We start from the raw sequence: 19,369 nt of genomic DNA on the forward strand, positions 1-19,369 counted from the left end.
CAGAGGATCGCGATCTCCACATGGTCTCCCGTCCAGATCACGGAGTGGGGAGCACCAGGGTCATGAGCCATGTGTCATGGGCTGGGGTCCATGGGCAGCCGCATGCTTGTGAACCTCTGGTCTGGAGTTTGTAGGAGCCGGCCCCCAAGACGCTAACTTCAACCTATCAACTGAATTATTTCTGATTTTGAAACTCAAAAGTTTTATTTTAAACTTAATTGTTTTCTGATTACTAAAGTAACTCATGCCCAGAGAAAGACAAATATCATATGATATCGCATATATGTGGAATCTAAAAAAATGGTACAAGTGAATCTATTTACAAAACAGAAATAGAGTCACAGATGTAGAAAACAAACGTACAGTTACCAAGGGGGAAAGGGGGAAGGGATAAATTGGGAGATTGGGATTGACATATATACACACTACTTTCTATAAAATAGAAAATTAGGGCTTCCCTGGTGGCGCAGTGGTTAAGAATCCGCCTGCCAGGCTTCCCTGGTGGCGCAGTGGTTGAGAGTCCGCCTGCCGATGCAGGGGACACGGGTTCGTGACCCCGTCCGGGAAGATCCCACATGCTGCGGAGTGGCTGGGCCCGTGAGCCATGGCCGCTGAGCCTGCACGTCCGGAGCCTGTGCTCCGCAACGGGAGAGGCCACAACAGTGAGAGGCCCGTGTACCGCAAAAAAAAAAAAAAAAAAGAATCCGCCTGCCAATGCAGGGGACACGGGTTCGAGCCCTGGTCCGGGAAGATCCCACATGCCGAGGAGCAACAAAGCCTGTGCGCCACAACTACTGAGCCTGAGCTCTAGAGTCCGCAAGCCACAACTACTGAGCCCACAAGCCACAACTACTGAAGCCTGCGCGCCTAGAGCCCATGCTCCGCAACAAAAGGAGCCATTACAATGAGAAACCCGCGCGCCGCAACTAGAGCAAGCCGGCACATAGCAACGAAGACCCAACACAGGCAATAAATAAATAAATAAATTTATATATTAAAAAAATAGGTAACTAACAAGAACCTACTGTATAGCACAGGGGAATCTACTCAATACTCTGTAATGACCTGTATGGGAACAGAATCTAAAACAGAGTGGATATATGTGTATGTATAACTGATTCACTTTGCTGTATAGCAGAAACTAACACAACATTGTAAATCAATTATACGCCAATAAAAATTAATTTAAAAATGGAGATATTAATTCCTACTACGTGGAACTGTTGCAAGTATTAAATGAGATCTAATATCTGTAAGAAAAAAAATAAAGTAACTCTTGCCCCCCAAATTAAAAACTTCATGAGAAAATCGTGGCCACTGTGAACACTCTGGTGTACATACGTTTTCAAGTTTTGAATCAGGTGGCTTTGCAATGTTTTCTGTGGACTTAGTATATTTCATAAATACCTTCCCAGACACTAAACATCTAGAATATAGTTTTCCCTCATGCAAATATGGTCTTCTGGAAACACTTAAAACCTGTATAAAGTGGAAAAGTCCTTGAGATAAGGTTTACTGTATACAGAGTAAGCCCTAAATAGACAATGAGATTTCCTCAGAGAGAATTTAAATGTAGCTGGTTTTTAAAAATGAAATGATGGGAAACTGTTTTCTCAGTGTCCCCTTGAGACTATCCTTTCCTGGCCCTTCCCAAACTTCCCAAATCAAATGCTTCTTTTTTATATTTAACTATCTGAAATATGATGTATTTGTTTCGTAGGGCTGAGGTAACAAAGTGCCACAAACTGGGTGGCTTCACACCACAGGAGTTTATTTGCTCACAGTCCTGGAGGCTGAAAGTCCAAACTTCAAGGTGTTGGCAGGGCTACGTTCTCTCTGAAGGCTCCAGAGGAGGACTCTTCCTTGCTTCTTCCAGCTTCTGACAGCTGCCAGAAATCCATGGTGACCCTTGCCTTGTAAAGGCATCACTCCAATGCCCGCCTCCATCTTCACATGGCCATCTGCCATGTGTTGTTCTCCTCCTTTGAAGGTCACCAGTCATGTTGGATTAGGGGCCCCACCCTACTTCAGTATGACTTCATCCTTTTTTTTTCTTTTATTATTGTTACTTCTTATTGTGGTTAATCTATACATAACAAAAATTTACCATTTTAACCAGTTTTAGGTGTACAATTAAATAGCATTAAGTACACTTACATTGTCGTACAATCATCTGCATTATCTATTTCCAGAACTATTTCATCATCCCAGGCTGAAGCTCTGTCCCCGTTAAACAGTAACTTCCCAGTCTCCCTCCTCTCAGCCCCTGGTAACATCTATTCTACTTTCTGTCTCTATGAATTTGCATGTTTTGGGTGCTTCCTATAAGTAGAGCCATATAGTATTTGTCTGGCTTATTTCACTTGGCATAATGTTTTCGAGGTTCATTCATGTTGTAGCATGTATCAGAATCTCATTCCTTCCTAAGGTCGTATAATAAATCTATTGTATCGTACATACCGTATTATTGTTCAATCCCGTTCATCTGATGACAGCATTTGGGTTTGTTTCCATCTTTTGGCTATGTGAATCATGTTGTTAGGAGTACTGGTGCTCAAGTATGTGTTTGAGTCTCTGCTTTCAATTCTTTTGGGTATATTCCTAGAAGTGAAATTGCTGTAATCACACGCTAATTCCACATTTAATTTTGAGGAACCACCGAACTGTTTTCCACAGTGGCTACACCATTTTACATTCCCACCAGCAGTGCACAAGGGCTCCAATTTCTCAACAATTTCATCAACACTTGTTATTTTCCATATTCTCCGTAATAGGATACTCACATCCTATAAACGTATGACAATTATGACCTCATCTTAACCTTACATTTGCACAGATCCTATTTCCCAGTAAGGTCACATTCCAAGGTTCCAGGAAAGACACGAATTTGGGGTACGTGTGTACTCTATTCAACCCTGTACATGTGGTAAAGAGGATTTCCCATATGCAGAGTGGGATTAAAGATTACAATTCCCAGAAATCAAACTTACTAAAGATAGGCTGTGATATATAACTTCGAGTTCGAATGAGGAATGATGAAGGTTAAATGAAGGATATAAAAACTAATGTTTCCCTCGTCTTAGTGACTGAATTGCTGCCCACTGCAGGAGAAAACAGTGTTAAATAAACTGGACTGATAAATGGATTTTTATTTTGTATGCAATATATCATGGGTTTAAAATAGTAAACGACAAAACCGTTCTGAAAAAAATAATTTAGCAGATGGAAGCCAAGAGAAAGGCATTGATAGGCTAATGATCTCTTTTAATCTATAAAGTGTGTTTCTGGACGTGAGGTAACTTTAAACGCATAGCAAGAAGATGCTAACTGCCCCACCAGAGACTTTGTGTACAAAACCCCTTCAGTGACACTTGTTGGGGGTACAGAACTGGGATGCCGCCTTTAGTGGACCTTGAGAAATTTCATCCCTTGGACGTGTGCTCTCACAGTTTACCTTGCAGAGATTACAGATGACTTTGGTTGGATCAGCGTCACTGAAGAGAGAGAGAATGCACGTTTGAGATGTTGCATGTGACAAGTGGAAGCATTCCTTATTAGTTCAGGGGGACCATGTGGCCTCCTCTACCTCTTTTCCTATCTGTTGTTAACTCCTGGTGGGTAAATTTTTTTTAATACTAAAATAGTTCATCAAAATCCATAAAAAGTAAATACAATTGTCTAGTTCTAAGAGTGGAGAAATATATTCGAGTGGATTAATCAATAATGAGTGAATTAATAGGTGATAATAGGTAGTTAATTAGGGGCTAGGGTTCTGGAATGACTGGTTGACTTTAGTCACACCCTCGGGCCCAAATCCAGTGCCCTGGTCTGACACTGACCAATGCAGATAATCGTGACTACTTTCCTAACCCCATATGGCATCTGGGGGAGTTAAATAAAGTGACATTCTTGAGGGCTGACTCTCAGGTCCCGCTCATTCTACATCCACTGCCAGGCGCCAGCCACCTGCTCACAGGCCTTCGATGGGTATTTGCAGGTAGCTGTCTCTAGCCCAGACTTCTATGCTGAATTCAGACCCTAATCTCCAGCTGCCCCACCAACTACCTTCACTTGGCACCTAACCCCCGGCACTCACTATGTTCAGAACTGAACTCGCCATCTTTCCCTATCAACCTTAACTTCTGTCTCAGGGAATAGTAACAACAGCCCACCCACATGGCTGCTCCATGGGGAACCTGGGAGGCGCCCTTGCCTCTGCTCTGTTGCCTACCACCATACACCATCAGCCACTCACCAAACTCTTTTTTTTTTTTTTTTTTTTCGGTACGCGGGCCTCTCACTGCTGCGGCCTCTCCCGTTGCGGAGCACAGGCTCCGGACGCGCAGGCTCAGTGGCCATGGCTCACGGGCCCAGCCGCTTCGCGGCATGAGGGATCCTCCCGGACCGGGGCACGAACCCGTGTCCCCTGCATCGGCAGGCGGACTCTCAACCACTGCGCCACCAGGGAAGCCCTCACTCACCAAACTCTTGATCGAGATTCTCTTCTTGACCAAACTCTACCCAGGCTCCTCTGAGCCCTCTTCTTGGCCAGGCCTCAACCTTGGCCCAGGGAGACTTGGTCAAACACTAGCATGGTTTCTAACATCTCAAGTTCGTATCCCTGGGATGACCCTAACCCCTCCGCCCCCCCTTAAAGTGCCTGCCTGAGAAAACTCAAGGCTGCCCAAAGAAGCGACTGTTCCAGCCAGCGCCTGAAGATAGGGATCCCTTCTCCCAGCCTCTGTGAGAGGCAAGGAGTCTAACTTAGCAAATCCAGATGGAGTCCCGTGGACCGACCCCTTTTCCTGTTTTTTGTAATGTTTCACTTCCCTGACTCTTCTCAAGCCCCTGCCATCTCCACCCCATTCTCCTTTTAAAACACCCAGTCACCTCTGCACGGATCAGAATGAAGCCCAGAACTTTCCCCTACTGCCAGTAGTTTCTGAATAAGGTCTATTTTCATCACTTTAATGTCCAGCTGTGTTTCTCTTTAACACTTTCTCAGTTCCTCTCAGCATCTCTTAGTTTCATCCATGTTTTTCCATCCCTTCGATTCAGTTCTGGCCACCATCGCCTCTCCCCGGATTGCTGTGGCGGCCTCCTGGAGACCTCCTGGCTCCCAGCCTCGCCTCATCCAACCCCCTTTCTGCACAGAGCACGTTTTATCAGCGCCCCCTCCAACACCCCTACTCAAAGCCCTCAAAGATGGCTTCCCTCAGGACGCCATTCAAACTCTCTGAGACTGGCCACACAGTAAGGTAGCCCACTGACAATGAAATGAGCAAACTCACGGAGTTCAGCTGGGATGCAGAATCCTTTGGGACAGGATATCCTGCCCTTTTCCTTCCTGTCTGTGAGGGGGATTCCGACTTTGCCCCCGTCCCTTCTCCAAGAAAACAGGCTCAGAGAACTTAAAAGACCAGCCCTAAGTCCCCCAGTCAGTGTAAAGAAGACACAAATCCAAGACTTCTACACCCAAAACAAGTCCTTTTCTTCCACTCTGTCGCACTCACCATCTCCCCTTTCTAGGATGCACGTTCTGCTTCTTTTGTATAAATTTCACCAACTCTACTTCCTTCTGCATTTTTACCTTTTGTGAGCAAGGGAAGTGCTTCTTCTTCTGTTTTCCTGTCACAGCTTTCCCATCCTCTTCTGCTGTTCTGTATCCAACAGAGTGAATGGATGATTTATCACTGATAATTTATCTTCTTATTTGTTTTTGCTTTTGCGGTACGCGGGCCTCTAACTGTTGTGGCTTCTCCCGTTGTGGAGCACAGGCTCCGGACGCACAGGCTCAGTGGCCATGGCTCACGGGCTCAGCCGCTCCGCGGCACGAGGGATCCTCCCGGACCGGGGCACGAACCCGTGTCCCCTGCATCGGCAGGCGGACTCTCAACCACTGCACCACCAGGGAAGCCCTATCTTCTTATTTGAAAATAAAATTGTTAACTTATTTTTTCAAACAAGTAATTTACACAAATGGCTCCCAAACGAACCAGACAGTAAGATATAGAGTGAAAATTTTGTTTCTGCTGTTACTCTCCATCTTTCTGATCCCTCCGCTCTTTCCCACCAATAAGCACTTCCAGTATTTTCTTGTTTATTTTTCCAGAGTTTCTCTATGCAGTACAAGTACCAATTTCCATGCTTACACCCCTCACCTTTTATACAGAATGCACACACATGACACGCCATTCTGCACCTTGCTTTTTTCACTTAACGATAATATATATTGGAAATCATCTGTTATCAGGGCATAGAAAGTTCCCTCATTCTTTTTTATAACTGCAGAGCAGTTCAATAAATGGATACATTCCATGATTTATTCACTTTGTCCCCTAGTGACGGAATTTGACTAGTTTCCATTTTTGGCTATTATAAAAAATGCTGCAAGGAATAACCTTGAATATGCTGCATTTCTCCCGAATAAACTGTCGAGTCAAAGGAAATATTTGATAGATACCGTGAAATTTTCTAATGTACGTTACCTCCAGCAATGAATGAGAGTGCCTGGCCAGCAATTTTTGTTGAACTTTGACATTTTTGTCAATCCTATAAAGAGTGGTATATCACTGTAGTTTTAATATGCATTTTTTAAAAATAAATTTATATATTCATTTAGTTTTTGGCTGCATTGGGTCTTCACTGCTGTGCGCGGGCTTTCTCTAGTTGTGGTGAGGGAGGGCTACTATCTGTTGTGGTATGTGGGCTTCTCATTGTGGTGGCTTCTCTTTGTTGTGGAAACAAACACAACATGGGCTGCGGTAGTTGTGGCATGCGGGCTCAGTAGTTGTGGCTCATGGGCTTAGTTGCACAGCGGGATGTGGGATCTTCCCGGACCAGGGCTTGAACCTGTGTCCCCTGCATTGGCAGGCAGATTCTTAACCACTGTGCCACCAGGGAAGTCCTATAATTTTGCTCATGTGTAAGGGGGACCATCTATTCATATTTTTAAAGTTATTTGTATTTATTTTAATGTTAACTTCATATTTTTTGCCCTTTCAGGAATAGTGTGTTTTGGTCTTGTTATTGATACCTAAGAGCTTTTTATATATTAGGGTGACTAGTGCTTTGTTTGTGATATGAGTCATGTAAATATTTTTTGTAACTTTGTCATCTGTCTTTTGAATTTGCTTATGATGGCTTTGGCCATGCAAAAGGTGATTTTCTTTTTTAAAATTAACATAAAGTACAATTGACCTTTCTTATTTGGGGTACAGTTCTACACACATATAGATTCATAGAACCACCACCACGATCAAGATACGAACAGTTCCATTACCCCACAAATGCCCTGGTGCCATCTATATGTGTAGCCATGCTCTCCTCAACCCTAGACACCACTGATATGTTCTCCTTTCACTATAGTCTTTTCTTTCCAAGAAGATTTTATAAATGGAATCATTCAGTATGTAGTGTGTCTCAGCATGCTGCCTTTGAGATCCATCCAAGTTGTGGTTATATCCTTAGCTTGTTCCTTTTTACTGCTAAGTAGTCATCCATTGTGTGGATGTACCACAGTTGGTTTATCCATTCACCAAGGGCATTTAGATAGTTTCCAGTTTTTGACAGTTATGAATAAAGCTATATAAACATTCATGTAAGGTTTTTGTGTGAACGTATCATAAATACCTAGGAGTGGGGTTTCTGGGTTGTATGTTTGACTTTACAGGAAGCTGCAAATTGTTTTCCAGAGTGGCTGCATTGTTTTTCATTCCCAACAGCAAAGTTGCTTCCCCTCTTCCTCAGCAATTGGTGTTGATAGTATTTTTTTGTTTGTTTTTTGTTTGGCCATGCCACGTGGCTTGCAGGATCTTAGTTCCCCGACCAGGGATCTAACTCATGCCCCATGCGGTGGGGACCACCCAGGGAATTCTACATAGTATTTTTTATTTCAGCCATTATAATAGGTATGTAGTGGTATCTCATTGCAGTTTGAATTTGCATTTCCCTAACGGTTTGATATGAAACATATTTTCAGGTGCTTATTTCCTGATGTCCTCTTGGGTCAAGTGTCTGTTCCAATCTGTTGCCCATTTTTTAATTAGGTTGTTGTTTTCTACCTGTTCAGTTTAGAGAGCTCTTCATATATTCTACATATAATCCATTGGTGGATACGTGATTTGAAAATATTTTGCCTCAGTGTGTAGCTTGTCTTCTCATTCTCTTAACAGTATCTTTGCAGACCAAAATTCTCTGTGTTTTATACAAAATTGTATAATTTTGATGAGGTCTAATTAATCATTTTTTCTTTTGTTTATCATGCTTTTGGCATCCTGCCTAAGAACACTGCTTAAGTTCATGTAGTTCATGAAGATTTTCTCCTACTATTTCTCATTTTACATTTAGACCTATGATCCATTCTGAGTTAATTTTTATAAAATGTGTGAGATCCAGGCCCATTTTGTGTGTGTGTTGATGTTCAATCGCTCCAACACTATTCATTGAAATGGCTTTTCCTTCTCCACTGACTTGCCTTGAATCTTTCTCAAAAATCAATTGGCCATATTTATTTGGCTCTATTTCTAGCCTCTCTGTTCTGGTCCATTGATCAATATGCCTAACGCTTGCCATACCACACTGTCTTTTTTTTTTTTTGGCCATGCCACGCGTCTTGCGGGATCTTAGTTTCCCAACCAGGGATTGAACTTGGGCACTCAGGAGTGAAAACACGGAGTCCTAACCACTGGACCACCATACCACACTGTCTTGATTACTGTAGCTTTATAGTAAGTTTTAAAAATGAGAGGTATGATTCCTCTGAACTTTTCTTTTTCAAAACCATTTTGACCATTCTTATTCCTTCGCCTCTCCATGTGTATTTTAGAATCAGCTTGCCTATATCTAGAAAAAAATCCTGCTGGGATTTTGATTAGAGTTATGTTAAATCTGTAGGTCAATTTGGGGAGAAATGACATTTTAATTATGTTGAGTCTTCCAGTCTATGAACTCTCCATTAATTTAGATCTCCTTTCATTGCTTTCAGCATTCAAGTTTTGTAGTTTTCTGCATACAGATGCTGTACATATTTTGTAGATTTTTCATTTCATTTTGGGTAAGCTATTGTAAATAGCGTGCGTGTGTATTTTTAAAATTTCAGTACGTGTTTTATTGCTAGTATGTAGAGATGATTGATTTTTATGTTGACCTTTTATTCCACAACCTATTAAATTCACTTATTATATCCAGGAGGCTTTTTTTGTTTCTTTGGGATTTTCAATGTAGACAATCATCTCATCTGTGCAGAGAAACTATTTGAATCCCTTCCCAATCTGTGTGCCCTTCCTTTCTACATTTTGCCTTATTGCACTGGCCAACGCTTCCAGCGAGATGTTAAGTAAGATGCAGAAGCTTTTGTGGGTTTTGTTTGTTTTATTGTCTGAGGCTGCATTTATCAGTCTTCTATGAAATTTGGATTTTGATTAATGATAAAAAGACTTTCCACTGAAATTATTTTATACCTCTCTTTTTTCATGCTTTTTGGAAGAAAGATGGCAGGGCAGCTGTGAGGACTAGATAATAGAGAAAAAGAGATTTAAAGAGGCATTTTTGTGGTCTATGTATTTCTTTTCGTGATGTCTGAGAACTGCAATAAAAGAACCTGAGTTATTTTGAAATTACTTTTTTATTGACGAACTCTTACATTTGATCACACACTACTCTTGAGACTGGACCATGTGGGTGAGAGTTCTTTAAGTGTCATATTACCAAGGATATCAAAAGCATCCACACTCAATTTTAACACGAGTCTGTTTACACTGATGCAAAGTGAGATAAAATTCCAGTGGCCTGATAAATTTAAGTAAGATTCCAAGAATGAGCAACAAACATATGAAAAAGATTCTCATTCTTATTAGACATCATGAATGCAAATTAAAGCGCTAATGTGACACTATTATAAACTCAGTGCGATGGCTAAAATGGAAAAAGACAAAAATATATGAGGGTTAGTCAGAGTATGGAACAACCATCATGTTCATTCACACACCGCTGTTGGACGTGTAAACTGGTACAATCACTTTGGAAAATTTGTAATATTTACTAACTGCTGCTGTGCGTCTCCCCTGACCCACCAATTATAGTCTTAGGTAGATGTCCAAGATAAATGCACACGTATGTTTGATAAAAGATATGTACAAGAGTATTCAGAGTAGCACTACTAGAATAGTTCCAAGTCGGAAGCTATCCAACTCTTATGGCATATTCACACTGTTGTATACAAAACTGTATTCATCGTGAATGAATCAACTTTAACTTCATACAGCAATGGGCTTGAATCTCACAAACTTAATGTCAAGTGAAAGAAGCCAGATCCCAAAGAATACATACTGTGTGAGTCTATTTATATAAAGTTCAAAAGTAAGCAAAACCGACTAATGGTGGTAGGAATCTAGATAGTAGATACCCTTGAGGGGGATAAAAAGGGGGCTGAGAGGGCTTCTGGAATTCTGATAATGTCTTGTTTCTTGACGTGAGTGCTATTACATGGTTATGTTCAGTTTGTGAAAATTTACCAATTGTACAGTTATGATCTGTACACGTTCCTGTCTGTATTTATCACAGTTTTTAAACATTCAGTGTTTTTGTTGAGTGTGGAAGCTAACAGGTGGAGTGGGATACAACTGGCATCAAAATCTAACCACATGATGCGTTATTTTTAATGTGCTATTGAATTCTGTTTGCTAATGTTTTATTTAAGAATTTTACACTGTTATGCATAAGTGAAATTGGTCTATAGTTTTCTTTCTTGGTGCCATCTTTATCAAGTACTAGGATTAATGCAACACTTGTTTCATAAAATGGACTTGGAAGTTTTCCTTCTTTTTCTACGTTCTGGAATATGTTAAGTAGCACCAGGACTATCTGATCGTTAGAAGGTTGGTAGAAGACAGAACTACCCTATGAAATCTGGACCTGGTATATTTTTGAGGAGAGCTTACTTTCTCTATTTCTTCACTGGTAGTCTGTCAGACAGGTGGTTTTCACTAACTGTGTTATGCTAGTTACTTAATCACCAGAAGCTTTAGTTTCTCTGTCTGAAAAAAGGGGATAATGTCAGAACCTCCTTCATATGTGAAAAACTCCTATCAGGTAAATACTAAGTGCTTGGTAAATATTAGCATTAAGCTAGCAAACTTTACACAGAAAAAGCATCTTTCAGAACACAATTCATCTGCCTTGGTAATTGAAGAGTCAGTAACTCCTATATCTACTGCCTTGCTAGTAATATCTTTTCCTTGACTAATAACCAATTATGATACATACTAAAATTTTTGCTTTTCCAGTTTTCTTTATAGTTTTCAAAGCAATTTCACATAAACTATATTCATTGCTTTTACATAAGAATGGACAGAAAAGCAGTGGTTTATACTTAAGCGTTAAATTTTTTTCTGAATATAAAATTCATAGATGCTCATTGAAAACATTTTAGACAGCTTGGAAAATAATTCTTTTTAAGTGAAAAAACTTATAATCCTAACACCAAAACCAGGTACTTCCATAATGCTGTTTTTCCTCCCAAACTTTTTTCCTGTGCATTTAAGACTCAAAGTTGTTGTAAAGCAATTATATTCCAATAAAGGTGTTAAAAAAATTAAAATTAAAAAATAAAAACTATAATAAAATATTATAGAGGAAAAAAAGACTCAAAGTTGTGGTTCAACTTTGTATGCAATGCTGTATCCTGGTTCTTAAACTTAATATAAGGACAACAACGACTTGTCTTCTCCAGACCAGTCTCAGCACAGTGTTCCATCCCACAAAAAGACGTATGTGCTGGGCATGGAGACCCTTTCCTTCTACCCTACGGCCACCCCAGCAATAATAGGCAGGAGAATCTATTAAGCATTTGATTAAAAGTGGTTAAAACCTTCAAGAAATGAAATTTTAATAGATGAAAATATTCCATTCTATCATTTTTAAGTCATCCCCAATCATTGGATATTTAGTTTGTTTGCAAATATTTGCCATTATATACAAATAACAAGGCATAGTGGAAAGAAAGCAGCTTTGAGAGAGGCAGATGTGAGTTTGACTTCTGTTCCTGCCACTTACCACCTGTGTGATTTGGGGCAAGGCATTTCTCCTCTCTGGCCTTCAGTTTTCTCCTTTGTAAAATAAACACTGCAATACCCATTTCTCTGATTTGTTATGAAGATTAGGGACAATTCCACAGATAAAGCAGGTAGTGTGGCCAGCAGCCCTCACACATAGCAGGCTCAACAAATAGTAGTTATAAACCAAAGGGTGATAGTATTATGTACAAAAATGTACTATTTCTGTATGCCAGAATTTTTTTTAATGAATTTATTTTATTTTATTTATTTTTGGTTGCATTGGGTCTTCATTGCTGCGTGCAGGCTTTCTCTAGTTGCGGCGAGCGGGGGCTACTGTTCGTTGCGGTGTGCGGTCTTCTCATTGCTGTGGCTTCTCTTGTTGCGGAGCATGGGCTCTAGGCATGCGGGCTTCAGCAGTCGTGGCATGCGGGCTCAGTAGTTGTGGCTCGCAGGCTCTAGAGCACAGGCTCAGTAGTTGTGGTGCACGGGCTTAGTTGCTCCGCAGCATGTGGGATCTTTCCGGACCAGGGATCGAACCCTTGTCCCCTGAATTGGCAGGTAGATTCTTAACCACTGCACCACCAGGGGAGCCCCACAATTTTTGTTTAAAGATAAAATTTCCCAAGTGGGAGATTATTGGTCCAAAGGATAGAATGTTTTGTAGATCCTTAATATATACTTGGTAGGTGTTATTACTGACATCTGTCAAATTAAGAGACCAAGGCTCAGAGAAGTTAAGCGATTCAGCTAGGTTTAGGTGCTCATAAATGGCAGGAGCCAGATTAAACTTGTATTGGGAATTCCCTGGCGGTCCAGTAGTTAAGACTCAGCGCTTTTACTGCCATGGACCTGGGTTCGATCCCTGGTCAGGGAACTAAGATCCCAAACTAAGATCTCACAAGCTGAGCAATGTGGCCAAAACAACAACAACACAACAAGTTGAATAAAGGACTCTCACCATTCAAAATAAGAAAGCAGATGAAACTCGTATTTTTACGAAACGTCCCAAACCCAGAACCCTAATCCTGGCAGTGTGGGAAACTAACTCAAGCCCTTTGTGAAAATCAGCTGTACAAGCTTCCGTGTAAATACCACGGTTTTGCTCTGACTGGTCCTTCCCCTCAGGAAACTTTTATGGGTATGCAGTAGGGAAGGGGTTGCTGAAAAGTCATCAGCTTCGGTCATGGAATCAGGACGCCTGGGATTTCTTCCCAGTCCTGCCACTTACTCTTCATGTTATCTTGGTGGAGTGGTCACCATATCTGGGTCACAGTTAGTTTATCTGTAAAGTGAGCACCCTGGATGACTCCTAAGGTCATTTCTGGTTTAAAGTCCCGTCATTAAAGTAGAGTGATTATGCAGCTGGGGAATCAAGACTGAAACTGTCTTCCTAGACGCCCTCTACTAAATATCATGCCACAGCTGAAATAACAGTTGCCAATGTATATACATCGGTTTACGTTTTCTTTAAAAATATCTTCGGAGACCAAAAGGACAACTCATGTATGCCTATCCCATAAATATTCATTAGAAGGTGGTGCTGAGAACTTGAGGGTAGGTCTACTCAAGAGTTTACTGTGTGAGGAAGACATGTCTTTGTATCGTTGAGAACTAGAAGGAAAGTGAAAAATGAAAGCCTCGGACTTGGGGGATGGCCTAAGAGTAGAGTTTTTCTTTTCTTTTCAATTACTCTCAGTATTGTTCATGCAATGCCGACATCAACAACAAAAATACTACTTTTTTTTTTTTTCGGTACGCGGGCCTCTCACTGTTGTGGCCTCTCCCGTTGCGGAGCACAGGCTCCGGATGCGCAGGCTCAGCGGCCATGGCTCACGGGCCCAGCCGCTCCGCGGCATGTGGGATCCTCCCGGACCGGGGCACGAACCCGTGTTCCCTGCATCGGCAGGCGGACCCTCAACCACTGCGCCACCAGGGAAGCCCCAAAAATACTACTTCTTAAGATGCTGGTGATGAATTCTGGCTTTGAGAACTTTGCTTGGAGGATTTTTTAAAAACTAAAGTCTTATTCTTTAAAAAAAAAAAAAAATCTTTTTTTTCAAGATCCTGTTTAGTTGAGTAAACATAATAGATGTGGGTAGGCTTCGGGGGTGGGGACGGCTCTGAAATTGGCCAGTACCCCAAAAGGGCAGATTTCCCTGCTTAGCATATGTGTAACGATTGGCTGCATAAACAAATTTCTGAGATATAGGGGCAGAGGAGCGTCAGAGCCCTCTGCTTCAGGAAGTGCGGCTTTCTCCAGCCCTGCTCTGCCTTCGGTCTTTCCCTCCGCACCCACCTGAAATGAGAGGCAGTTAGGGTCAGCTGCTTTCCCTTCCTGGCCTCTTCCCCGAGACTCTGAAAGCACAGGTCGCTCTTACACCCGTGGCTCCCAACCAGCGGTGGTCGGCCCTCACTCCCCACTGCAGGGAATATACACCAACGTCCGAAGACACAGACATTGGACAACGTCTGAAGACACTTCTTCCTTAGGCTGTCATAAACGAGGAAGATGTTTGCTACCTAGAGGGCAGAGGCCAGGGATGCTGTTAAACACCCTCCGATGCACAAACCAGCCTACCCACCGCGAAGAATGACCCAGCCCCAAATGTCTATGATGCCGAGGTGGGAAGACGTGCTTTAGGGATGAGAGAAGTGAAGATAGGGCGGGGGCTTCCGGACTAGTCCCCTGTGGCAGGCTGTCATTTGCAAAGGGCACAGAAAGTAGGTAAAGGGTCATGGCCAGTCCTGCAGTTCTGCCCCAGTGACATCATCAGCCCCTGGAGATCTGGTGCCTGGAAGCTTTGCCTGGATGAAGACTGACCTCACCAGTCCGCCTAGGTGGACACAGGAGTTGGCCCTTGCGCCGACATTGTGTCCGAGACATATGTTCCTACATGCTCAAGACGCCTTTGTGCCAACGCCCTTTCTGTAAAGCCTGTTTCTCACCGTAGCAAGTTTCCTGTAAAACCAGTTTCTCAAGCCTGGCAGCCAAGCCCTGACATTTCCAAATCTCCTCTTCCTTGATTATGTGAACTTAAAGGCACAAGAGGGCATGGAAGGCCCAGGACTAGGTGAAGGGGAAATTGGCCAAGAAGAGAAGCTATCAGAAATGATCGGGGATTTCCCTGGTGGCACAGTGGTTAAGAATCTGTCTGCCAATGCAGGGGACATGGGTTGGAGCCCTGGTCTGGGAAGATCCCACATGCTGCGGAGCAACTAAGCCCGTGCGCCACAACTACTGAGCCTGCGCTGTAGAGACCACGAGCCACAACTACTGAGCCCATGTGCCACAACTACTGAAGACCACACGCCTAGAGCCCATGCTCCACAACAAAAGAAGCCACCACAATGAGAAGCCCGCGTCCCGCAAGGAAGAATAGCCCCTGCTCGCCTCAACTAGAGAAAGCCGCGTGCAGCAACAAAGACCCAATGCAGGCAAAAATAAATTAATTTATTAAAAAAAAAAGAAATGATCATAAAACCACCAAGTTGTATGAGGAAGTGCAACTTAAATTGGCATATACTCCACCCAAAGGCTGACGATAAAACAATAGTTCTGGGAGTTTAGTTCAGAGAGTTTGGCTCGAGACCCTGAAATGGGAAAGATGAAGGGAAAGGAATGGGTCAGAGCGCCAAGAATCAGAGGAAAAGGGTTCACAGACAGGATAGAACAGTCTCGTTAGCGAAGAACGGAAACTTATTACATGACCGTGGTGTGGTGGAAATATTTCTTACAGCATCTGGCTTTAATTTTGTATTCGCTGTGCAACTCTGACTCGACGAGGTTTTCTGAGGTCATGTTTTTCTGTCGACCAGCTAAAATGAAGACTTGCCTGCTTTTATTGTAAATTAATAAGTGAGCATTTTGGTTTTGTTGAGTCTGGCCTGTTCACCTCTGGGTGAGTCTGAATCACAGGACCCGCAATGCTAAGGATCCTGGAAACAGCTGGAGGCCTTGGGCGACCTTCATGGTGACAAGATGAGGGACCATCCTGCTTCCGCGGAAGTCTTTCAGTAACAAGGTATTAAAAATGGTTTTCAGCCCCGGGTTGACAACACTGACAGAGGGAAGACAGGGCACACGGCCGCTGAACCACCGGAACATTTGGCTCTCCCTCTGCCATCAGGGTCTTGTCCTCCCATCAGTCCGGCTGAGAACATAATCTTACTAATTAACCAAGACAATAAGGGGTGGGGAAAAGGGAGGGCCTTTTAAATCCAGAGCCATGGGACAGATGGATGAGCAAGCAGGTCGGTAGGCATGAAAGGTTTTTACTGCAGTAAACTCAACAGAAGGTCTTGAGAAGAAGTATGGCCAACGTGGTTAACAGAGCGAGGACCGGGGGGGCCAGCCAGGCCCTGTCTCTTGGGGTTGTGCAGGGTGATCCCAGCCCCGGGCCCTCGCACATCCTAGTCTCTTCCCTGGTGGTTCGGAGTCTTCTTCCAGATGCTCCAACCACTGGCTTCTGGAACTTCTGCAGTCTTAAATCTCCTGCTCCAGACTCGGTCTTGGCCCAGTGGGTTGATTCTGGGTCTGCTTCTCCACCCTGGACCCTACCTTGGGTTAATCGCACACAGATGTGCCTGGATAGTTTACACAGATTCAACTGAAAGGTTCCATGAGAGGTAAATGACCGTGCCCCCCTGTGATGGAATGTTGTATTCCTGTACCCTTTATCTGAGATCAGTGTAACTGCAGAAAGAGTCTGAGCTGGGTCGCTAGGAAAATACACCCGGACTGTGACAAGTGAATATCAGGACCCATGGAAGCCCTGTGGAGGCCAAGTTATGGTCGTGAAGCCTTGTGTAGCAACCAGGAAAGGTGCTTGTGGTGAAACACTTCCATGAATAGGTGACATAGGATAGGAACATGCACGATGCCACGAGGATATTTCTCAAAGACAACGCCATCAGAAGTACTTAGGTCTCCAGCCCTACGTCTGCTGAATCAGAACATCTGAGGCTAGAGCTCAGTAGTCTGAATTTCACCCAAGTCATCCCGGTGGTTCTTATGGACTCTAAAGAGTGAGAACCACGATGGAAAGAACTCTGTGCTTAGGACATAGCACTGCAGCCAGGAGTTACATCAGATTTAGTGGGATTATTGGTAGATTTTTCTCACCCCACACTATTTGCTACTGCTACTTTATCTTTACAATGGAAAGTAAAGTATTTTACTTTTACTATGAAAAATAAAATAAAAACTAAATAAAAAAATTTTAATATATAAATAAAAAGGAAGAAAGAGGAACTGGAAGAGCCCTAGAGACAGGGACACAGGTAGGGCAGCCACCGAATAACCCAGGTGAAAGATGACAAAGACAGGGCCAATGCAGTGCAGGTATAGAATGAGGGGACTTTTAGACCTAGACTTAGAAAACTCGGGTTCAATTTTGTGAAATCTGAATTTAATAATTGCCCATTTTCTACATGCCTGTCACTATTCCTAGGGCTTTCCATATATTATCTCATCCAATCATCACAGAAACACTTTGAGATACATACTATTGATATTATCATCCCAACTTTTCAAATGAGGAAAGTGAGAAACAGAGAGGTTAAGTAACTTGCCCAAAGACACTCAGCTAGGAAGTGACAGAGCTGGTAAATAAGTATGAATGTGCTTCATTATTCAGCTCTGTATAATGTCAGGAAGCAGCTTTTTTCTCTTTTTTTCCTTTTCCTTCTTTTTGAAGTGGCCGAGTAATCCCTTTAATTAGAAGGAAACCTTCAGATCCTTCTCCGTGACTTCAAACATTGTCTATGCCCCCGAAGGGTCACTCTTGCTGAGATCAGCACCACCTGAGACAGACTCTGAACTGGACCCGCTGGGAAAATACCATCCTCATGGTGACAAGTAAGTCTTGTCATGGGGAAGCCATGCAGAGGCTGGCATCCTCACACCACCTCAGCCATGTGACTTGGAGGCGTTACCTGCGCTTCCCTGAACTAGCTCGTTACTGTTCGGTGTCAGGACAACTGGGCTCGAGTCCCAGCCCTGCCACCTGCCGGCGGTGAGATCTCAGGCAACTCACTCACCCGCTAGCTTCAGCCGCAGCTGCTGCGCTGGCCGATTACTGGGCTTTGCAAAGCCCTGCAGGGGATTCCAACGTGCCACCAGCGCTGAGCACCTTTGGTTTGCCTCTCCAAGCTTTTTGTTGCTTATGTCCCTTAAAAAGGGAGTAACCACTCATAACTGAAACTTACTTCTTGAGCATTGATCAGGCATTTTCTCACTGAGCCACCAAAAAAGCCCACGAACCCAGTCCTGTTTATCCCCTAGTTTGTACTTAGTTGGTGCTTAGTGGCAGAGCTGAGACCCCAACCCAAGTGGTCAGACTCCAGGCACAGTTCTTTCCACCGCCTGACATCTCTCCACCAGCAAATGGTTTCACACATGGTTTTCTGCAGAGCAACCAAGAAACTCCTAGCACAGTGCCTGGCACATTAGTCAGTAAGTGGAAAAACGGAATAATTAACTTGAGACAGAATTTATTCTGACCTACAGCTTTCCAGGTGTCTTGGAATCCACCCCCACCCCAAAGCAAGGCGACACGATCCTTTTCAGTGATTACTGGATGCATAAAATTCAAAATCAGGGCCTGTACTTACCCCCGGTCCTGGATTTCCAGATCAACTTTGCTCAGCCACGGTCTACGCTGGGTGGTCCTTTGGGGCCACTACAATGCGGTCTGTTTTCTGGAGTCAGAGACAACGACGGCCTTCCAGCCAGGGTAGCGGGCTCCGAAGGGGTGGTGATACAATGCAGCTTGTGCTGTATCTCCTCCATCTTCGTGAGGATCTTGTTTCAGGAAATCTTCGACTGTTGTCTTTGGGTATCCAGATGACTTACTGATGCCTTCCAGAAATCCCAGGGTTATGGTCAGGTCCTGTCAGCCCAGTGGGCCAGCTGAGGGCTGTGCATTCTCCAGGTGACAGTCTAGATCACAAGGAGGTACACGAAGGGCCCAGCATTTCAGCAAAGCCTTCCTTAAAATCTGCTTCCCACTCTCCCTGTCTATGTCAGGATCACCTGCGGAGCTTGTTAAAGCATCCAATGGCTGGGCCCCAGGCTCGGAGTTTCTGATTAAGTACAGCTGTGCATTTCGAACTAGTTCTCAGGTGGTGCTAATGCTGCTTGTCCGGGGCCCACACTGGATTAGAGAGACAGCCATCATGATTGCCAGTGTCTTGTGAGGCGGATTCCTGGAGATTCCAACAATGACTCTGAGGCCACCTCATGCCTGCTCTGGCCCAGGAACTCCTCCTCTTTGGTCGCACTGAGGCTAGAGGCCCATGGGGAGGTACATGAG

The sequence above is a fragment of the Phocoena sinus genome, chromosome 18, assembly GCF_008692025.1.
Source record: "Phocoena sinus isolate mPhoSin1 chromosome 18, mPhoSin1.pri, whole genome shotgun sequence".
Taxonomy (NCBI): Eukaryota; Metazoa; Chordata; class Mammalia; order Artiodactyla; family Phocoenidae; genus Phocoena; species Phocoena sinus.